The sequence below is a fragment of the Calidris pugnax genome, unplaced genomic scaffold (assembly GCF_001431845.1).
Source record: "Calidris pugnax isolate Ruff unplaced genomic scaffold, ASM143184v1 scaffold32, whole genome shotgun sequence".
In the NCBI taxonomy this organism is placed as follows: Eukaryota; Metazoa; Chordata; class Aves; order Charadriiformes; family Scolopacidae; genus Calidris; species Calidris pugnax.
In genome coordinates, this window is record NW_015090783.1 from 942540 (window position 1) to 948763 (window position 6224).

General features: G+C 38.7%; 1 long non-coding RNA gene across 1 annotated transcript; it reads right to left on the reverse strand.

The window, feature by feature from the left end:
* Nucleotides 1–2610: 2610 nt before the first annotated feature.
* Nucleotides 2611–5173, reverse strand: LOC106901693. The gene is made up of 4 exons (XR_001414367.1): nt 5037–5173; nt 4118–4284; nt 3629–3716; nt 2611–2723 (listed from the first exon to the last, which is right to left on the reverse strand). It is a non-coding gene; the product is annotated as an uncharacterized LOC106901693 (long non-coding RNA).
* Nucleotides 5174–6224: the final 1051 nt, after the last annotated feature.

The following is a 6224-nucleotide window of genomic DNA, read 5'->3' on the forward strand; positions in this document are numbered from 1 at the left end:
ACAGTAACTGGAAAATTTCTTAGTGACTTCCATCAGGCTTTGACATCACTTCCAATAAACATACAGTGTGTTCAGTAAGTAGTGGATGCATCTAGTGTTTCCCTTGGACACTATTTGCACATCAGAACTAAGGAAACGCTGAAAAAGTTGACTTCCATCAGAAAGGTGGCCCAAAAAAGGCACCTGGTTTTGGTGTGACTGTTACTGTGCACCGTAGCGTTTGACCTATCGAGGGCGTCAGAGAACACTGTTCCCACTGCAGATCTCTGCAAAAACACCCGTCACTATTCACAGCCTGCCAGATCAGGAAACCTGCCAGGCTCTTCGTACCCAAAGAAATGAAGAGCTTTTGTTGTCCTTTTCTGGTGGTACCGAGTCCACAGTTTCCGAGTCTCTAAACAAACAAATCAGAAGCAAGGGTCCCTCTTGTTTTATGGCAAGTTTACTTGCCTCACTGGAAAACTTCCACCAAATTTTCACGGAAAGGCAGAAATGTCAGACCAAGGTCATCAATCAGGTCTGCAAAATACTCACACAGAACACCATTTTCTCAGAAGTTTTCTTTTTTTGGACTCCCACTGAGTCTTTGATTCACATCTTTGGGAAGGGACCAAAAATTGACCTCTGAGCATGAAGTAAGTTCTGCAGGAATAGGACTGGATACAGAGTCCAGCCTGCCCATCTAACATCCTGGCACAGAACACACTCCTATGAGCTGGAGACCTGAAGGTGATGCAGGTAAAGTCTTTCCCACACTGTCATGTATTTACATCAACAGCCTGAGGTACAGCTCAGCCACCAGAATCAGTTCCACGAATAACTGTGCTTGTAAAGATTAGGCAGGCAGCAGCACGTTGCTTTGGAAGCTGCAGAGCACACACTAACCATGGCATGAAGCATCACGTTATGAGTATCTTGGTAGAGGGTTCCAAGCACCCCCAATTCCCCCTGTGTCTGCTGGACAGGCTGGGCTAGAGAGCAGAGATTACCTGCAACAATTACCAAGACTTTCATATCACCCAAGTTGTCCAGCCCGGCAGTGAGTATGGACTCATAACGATGGGGTTTTCTGGAGGAACTGCTGTACCAGTCCTCTTACCCTGCCATCCCAGCAAGCCTTCACGGGTTGATGTGTTTTGCCATTTCTTTTGCAGGCAGCTCCACCTGCTGGCCCTGGCAGGGCTCCCTGCTCTGCCCTCTGACCACCCTAACCCCAGGACCAACTCACTTTTCTATTCTCATATCCCATCATCAGCTCCCTTTGGGAAAGAGAGCTTCCTACAGACCATCTCTAGCATCCATTCGTCCTTCTCCAGTTATTGCATTGAGCCTTCCTGAACATCCAATGGACTTTGGAAAGAAATCTGACCTCTCCAAGCTGGGCTGTTGTAACTGCCAAGAGGCATGTGGGCAACTTGTTATGTAGTGTTCTAGTGAGGAAGGGGAATTAATCTTTTAATTTAAAAATATTCACCTGCTTGGAGCCTGTCCTGAGGGATGCTTCTTTTCTGGTTCTGCAGCCACCACAAACTCTAATTTTGGGTGTACATGGAAACACTCAAAGCCCTTCTGAGACAGAGTTTTCTCCATCTGTTCCACAAAGGGACAATCAAAAGCTAACATTTGTGAACAATCCCTTGCTGATTTCAACGAGGTCCTCAACAATCAGGAGAATGACCCCACCTGGGAGACTGAACTACTTCCCTGCTTTGGAATCTGTGAGGCACTGAAAAGGCTCTTTAAGCAGTGACTCACTATGGAGTACTAATTAAATTAATTGAAATAATCATATAAATTAAAAACATTTTAATAGGGGAGAGTATGGGGGAGCTGTTTCTTGTTCACCTTTGGGTTCTGGAAGGGGCTATCAAGTTAAGGTATGAGTATTTCAGTTTCAATTTTGCATGCATGATTTTTTTGTCTTCCTGAATATCTGTAAAGGGCATTTATTTATACATAAGATGTCATCCTCCAGTTCAAAAAGGGATGAAAAAGTAAGCTTAGCTTTTGAAAATAACCACAGACTGGACTTGGTACTAGGTTGGTTACAAAAAAATTTGGTCTCAGTGGGGTAAAAGTTCATGTTCTCTGAGGAGTATAAGGAAGGCTTTGCATGTGTATGCAATAAGTCTCTATTAAAAATTGAGGCTTGTAAGAAAAGTGTATCTGCAGATGATTAGACCTTGCAGGTTCCTCTTTAAGTACAAAGGTTTACCACCTCTTTAAAACGCAGACTTCTTAGAACTATGCAGTCTGGTAACAGGCTTCTTGGAAAAAGCTCAGACATGCATAAAAGCACAAAACTGCTGCCACTGCAGCGTTAGCTCAGTGACACAAACTTGTCTCTTCAAGACCATTATTTTTGTTGGCTAAGCAGAGAACAGTAAATGCTTCTGTTACCAAAGCTTGAAGTAAAAACACTTCCAAAGGCTTTCTGTAAAACAGTCTGTTTCACAGGGAGGGTTGTTTTTGTTTTTTTTTTCCCAAAGCACAATTTAAAAATCCAAAGAAAGAACCATATCCTTCAGTAAATAGAAGTTACTTAATTCTGGAGACCCAAAAAGATACGTATTATCAACAGTCAGCTACATGACTGTTTCAAATCATACTTACTGCTAAAATGCTGGAGTTGATGTAGAACAGCATGCTAACAGCTTGAATGCTGCCACATTTTTCCACACTTACTGATCTAATGCATTTTGTAGCCTGGTTTACTAAAAATGCTGGAAAAAAAAAAAGTCACAAAGTATTACTGAGTGAAATGAAAGAGTAGTTGTGAAAAGCAGAAAGCAAATACAATATAAAAACTTCAAGTATAAGTGAAAGTGAATGTGATTTCTATTGCAGATAAGGTTTGATGTGAGCTATTAAGAATGACACTTTCTTAGATTCTCCAGAAATGCTGTGACACAAAATACTTCTTAACAATAGAAGCTTAATAAATGCTAGAAGATTTAGGACTTAATTTTTGAGATCTCATAAGATTATTTTTTTCTTTCACAAGAAACTTCAGTTCTCCTATGATCATCATCATGATTGTTATGATGCCCTATTTAATACTAACACTGGGGTTTGGAAAATGCAGGTGTGTGGGTTTGGCTGTGGTTGTGGCTTCTTCTTTTTTCTTTTTTTCTTCCCCTCCTCCCCCTCTGCAGATTTTCAGGAAACTGTGTGAAAGGTTAAAATGTAGAGCTCAAGCCTGCAAGTCTGACTTGAGTTGCATTCAGGCTGTGAAAGGAACCTCATTACACCAGAGGGACATCTTACAAAAGTTGCCCAGTTAGGTCTTGCTTTGTGTAATACCCTCTTCCCTCATGGTGTCACCCTTGTACTATTTTATTAAACCAATTATGCCAAATAGGATGTTTTGGTGTTGGATAAACAACCCATTAACAAGACTCTCAAGGATTTACATATCTAACTTTGAATGTTTAATATAGATGCAACGCAACTTCCAATCAATGTCTAAAGAAAACCGGAGAGAAATAGAAGCTATTTGAAAAATATTTGTTCATGACTCGTTATCTGTATTTACATTTTGTGTGTGCCAATTTACTGACTGGTCAAGTTCAAGTCAGAACAGAACACTCTAAAGCAAATAAACTGGAATTCAAATGCATTTTCCAACCTGCAGGATTCACATCAGAGCACCAAGAGGAGACAACAGGACTAGGCAGCCTTAGAAAAGCATCCACTGTCTGTATAGGAACACCATACTGCCAAATAAAACAACATATTCAAGTGTATAGGTGTGTTTCAGTCCATGGGAAGTTTTAGAGCATTTATATTAACAATAAATCTGAATAAAATAAGTACTTGTTTCCACTATATCTGTCAATGCTTTTTACTATTTTATGCATCAATTCTTAAGCCACTGCTAACAGCTTTATGTCTACAATAGCAAACCACCTACACATTTTTTCACAGATCTTAAAAAATCTAGTTCACTGTTTAAGTAAACTAACAAACAATGCTACATTTTTTACATTTCTATATTTAAAGACCAAAATAAACTTTGTCTTTTCTAGAACTGCAATTTTTAGAAGCAGATGCAAACAATGTTCACTTGTTCTTTTATGGAGCAATCTAATACTAACTGAGTCATGTAATTATTTACCTCGTATCTATATGTTTCATTTGCATCAGGAGGATTTTGAGCATCTGCATCCATATCCCAGCTGTCAGGCTCAGCACTGAAAGTAGTACTTCCAAACTCTTGAAGCAATCGATCAAAATTTTCAGAAGTAGGCATTTCAGGGGAACTGAAGGAGAGTGCTTGTTTATCTGTCAAAATATTATTTAAAGAATAAGATAACTTTTAGAATAGAAGATACAGAAAAGTTATTTAGTAATATTTTTTCCTCCTGGAGCTTCTAAAACCCAGTAAAAGAAAAATACCAATAATGATTTTTTTTTTTATTTTATTTTTGTAAGGAAAGCTTTCTCTTTTCTTTAAGAGAAAATCAGATCTGTGAAAGCACAATCTTGAACTTAAGGAAAGAGGTAAGTCCCTTACTTTCAAAACCACGGTTTCTAACAGCATCAGGTGTTCCAAAACAAAGATATGCCAATTAGTGTCTACAGTTTCAATGCTAAGTATGCAGATGACTACTGCACAGTCTTAATTAAATTAAGAAAACATAGCACGGATCACTTCTTACTTCCCTGCAAGTTATTTTAAAGCTGGCCATAAAGGATTTGTACCAATTCCATACTTACAGTAACAGATCAGGAAGGAGTCAGTTTCCCATGAGACAACTTTAATGTGATTTATTGGAGAGGATAAATAATTTAAAAAAAAAAAAAACCCACCCTAAAAAGTTTTTTTTTAACAGAGAAGACTAAGAGTTAGAGTATGAGATGTTTTAACTCCATAGTTTCACAAATGACAGGATTACAACACAAGGACTGTGAGCATACAGAATACCCAGTTTTCTGATGGGTTTAGTTTCTTTTAATTTTACTCTGTTTCTGGTACCTAAAGAGCTTATAAAAATAACAACACAATTCTTAATACCAGCAACAACTCTACTTACAGTTTGTAGCATGAATGCAGAAAATACTGGGATTGACTTGGTCAATTAATTTAAATATCCTTTCTGGTGGATTTGCTTCAACATCAAGTGAATACACAGCAGCTTTCTGACTACAAAGACGGTCGTCACCTCTACAAACAATAATAATAAAATAATAATCCACTAGAAGTTGGTATTGACCATATTTTAAAGTTCTTCTCAAGTATTGAGGCAGCATCAAAAAAAGAGCACTAAAGAGATTACACTTCTTAACACAATTTGTATAGCACTTGTGCCTCCTTAGAAGTTTTATATTGTTTTATACTGTATGCTTAGTAATAAATAAAAGAATTCTCCAACATGTTTTATCTAGCAGAGGAAACTGTGTGAGCAGCAACGTGGAGAGAGGTAAGAGACAGACCAGGGGGAAGGGAAGAGCCCGACAGTAATAATATTAGAGCTAAAATGACAAGTTGGATGGGATCCAGGTGGTGTGAGACACCACAGATGCACGGTGCACCACAGGCTATACACAGCTCAGAAGCACTTTTATTTATACAACACAAGTGGGAAGTATGACCTTTAGGGTAACGTGATGGCACGTGGGCCAGAAAAAAGGTCAGTTTTGTGAATATTAGAATAATATTCACTTCAGGGGGGGAAGGGAGGAGGCAGAAAAAAAAGTCCTACTTGAGATGCATGTGAAAAAAAAGGCAGAGTGAGAAATGGCAGTGAAATAACCCATCCAATTTAGGAAAAGTGTTTGTAGATGTGCCATGGGTTCATCACCAACAGCCCAGAACTGCAGTAGCTGCACAGCAAATGTGCCAGTTCATACCCTGAAGAGCACTGGTGTGTCCTACATGCTAGAAATACAAGATGATGATCCTTGGGAAACCATACTTAGGCAGGGTTAAAGCGGTCAAGGGCAGATACTGAAGAAGTGAAATGACTTTTTAAGCATGGAGTTAAACTCCTCTGTGAGGTGAACCATTTGTTAGTAAGGTCACATCATAAATCAAACACCCTTTCTCCTCTGTTTCAGAGGCCACAGAGCCTCTGACTTGTAATCCGTCAAACCCTTTCAGTAACTAATAGAAATATGCAAATGTATATAAATCTCAATGTGTAAATAATGAGATTCACATAACTTGCAGTCATTGAAAATCCCATGGATTTTCATGCAAAAGTAACATTTTACACAAAAGA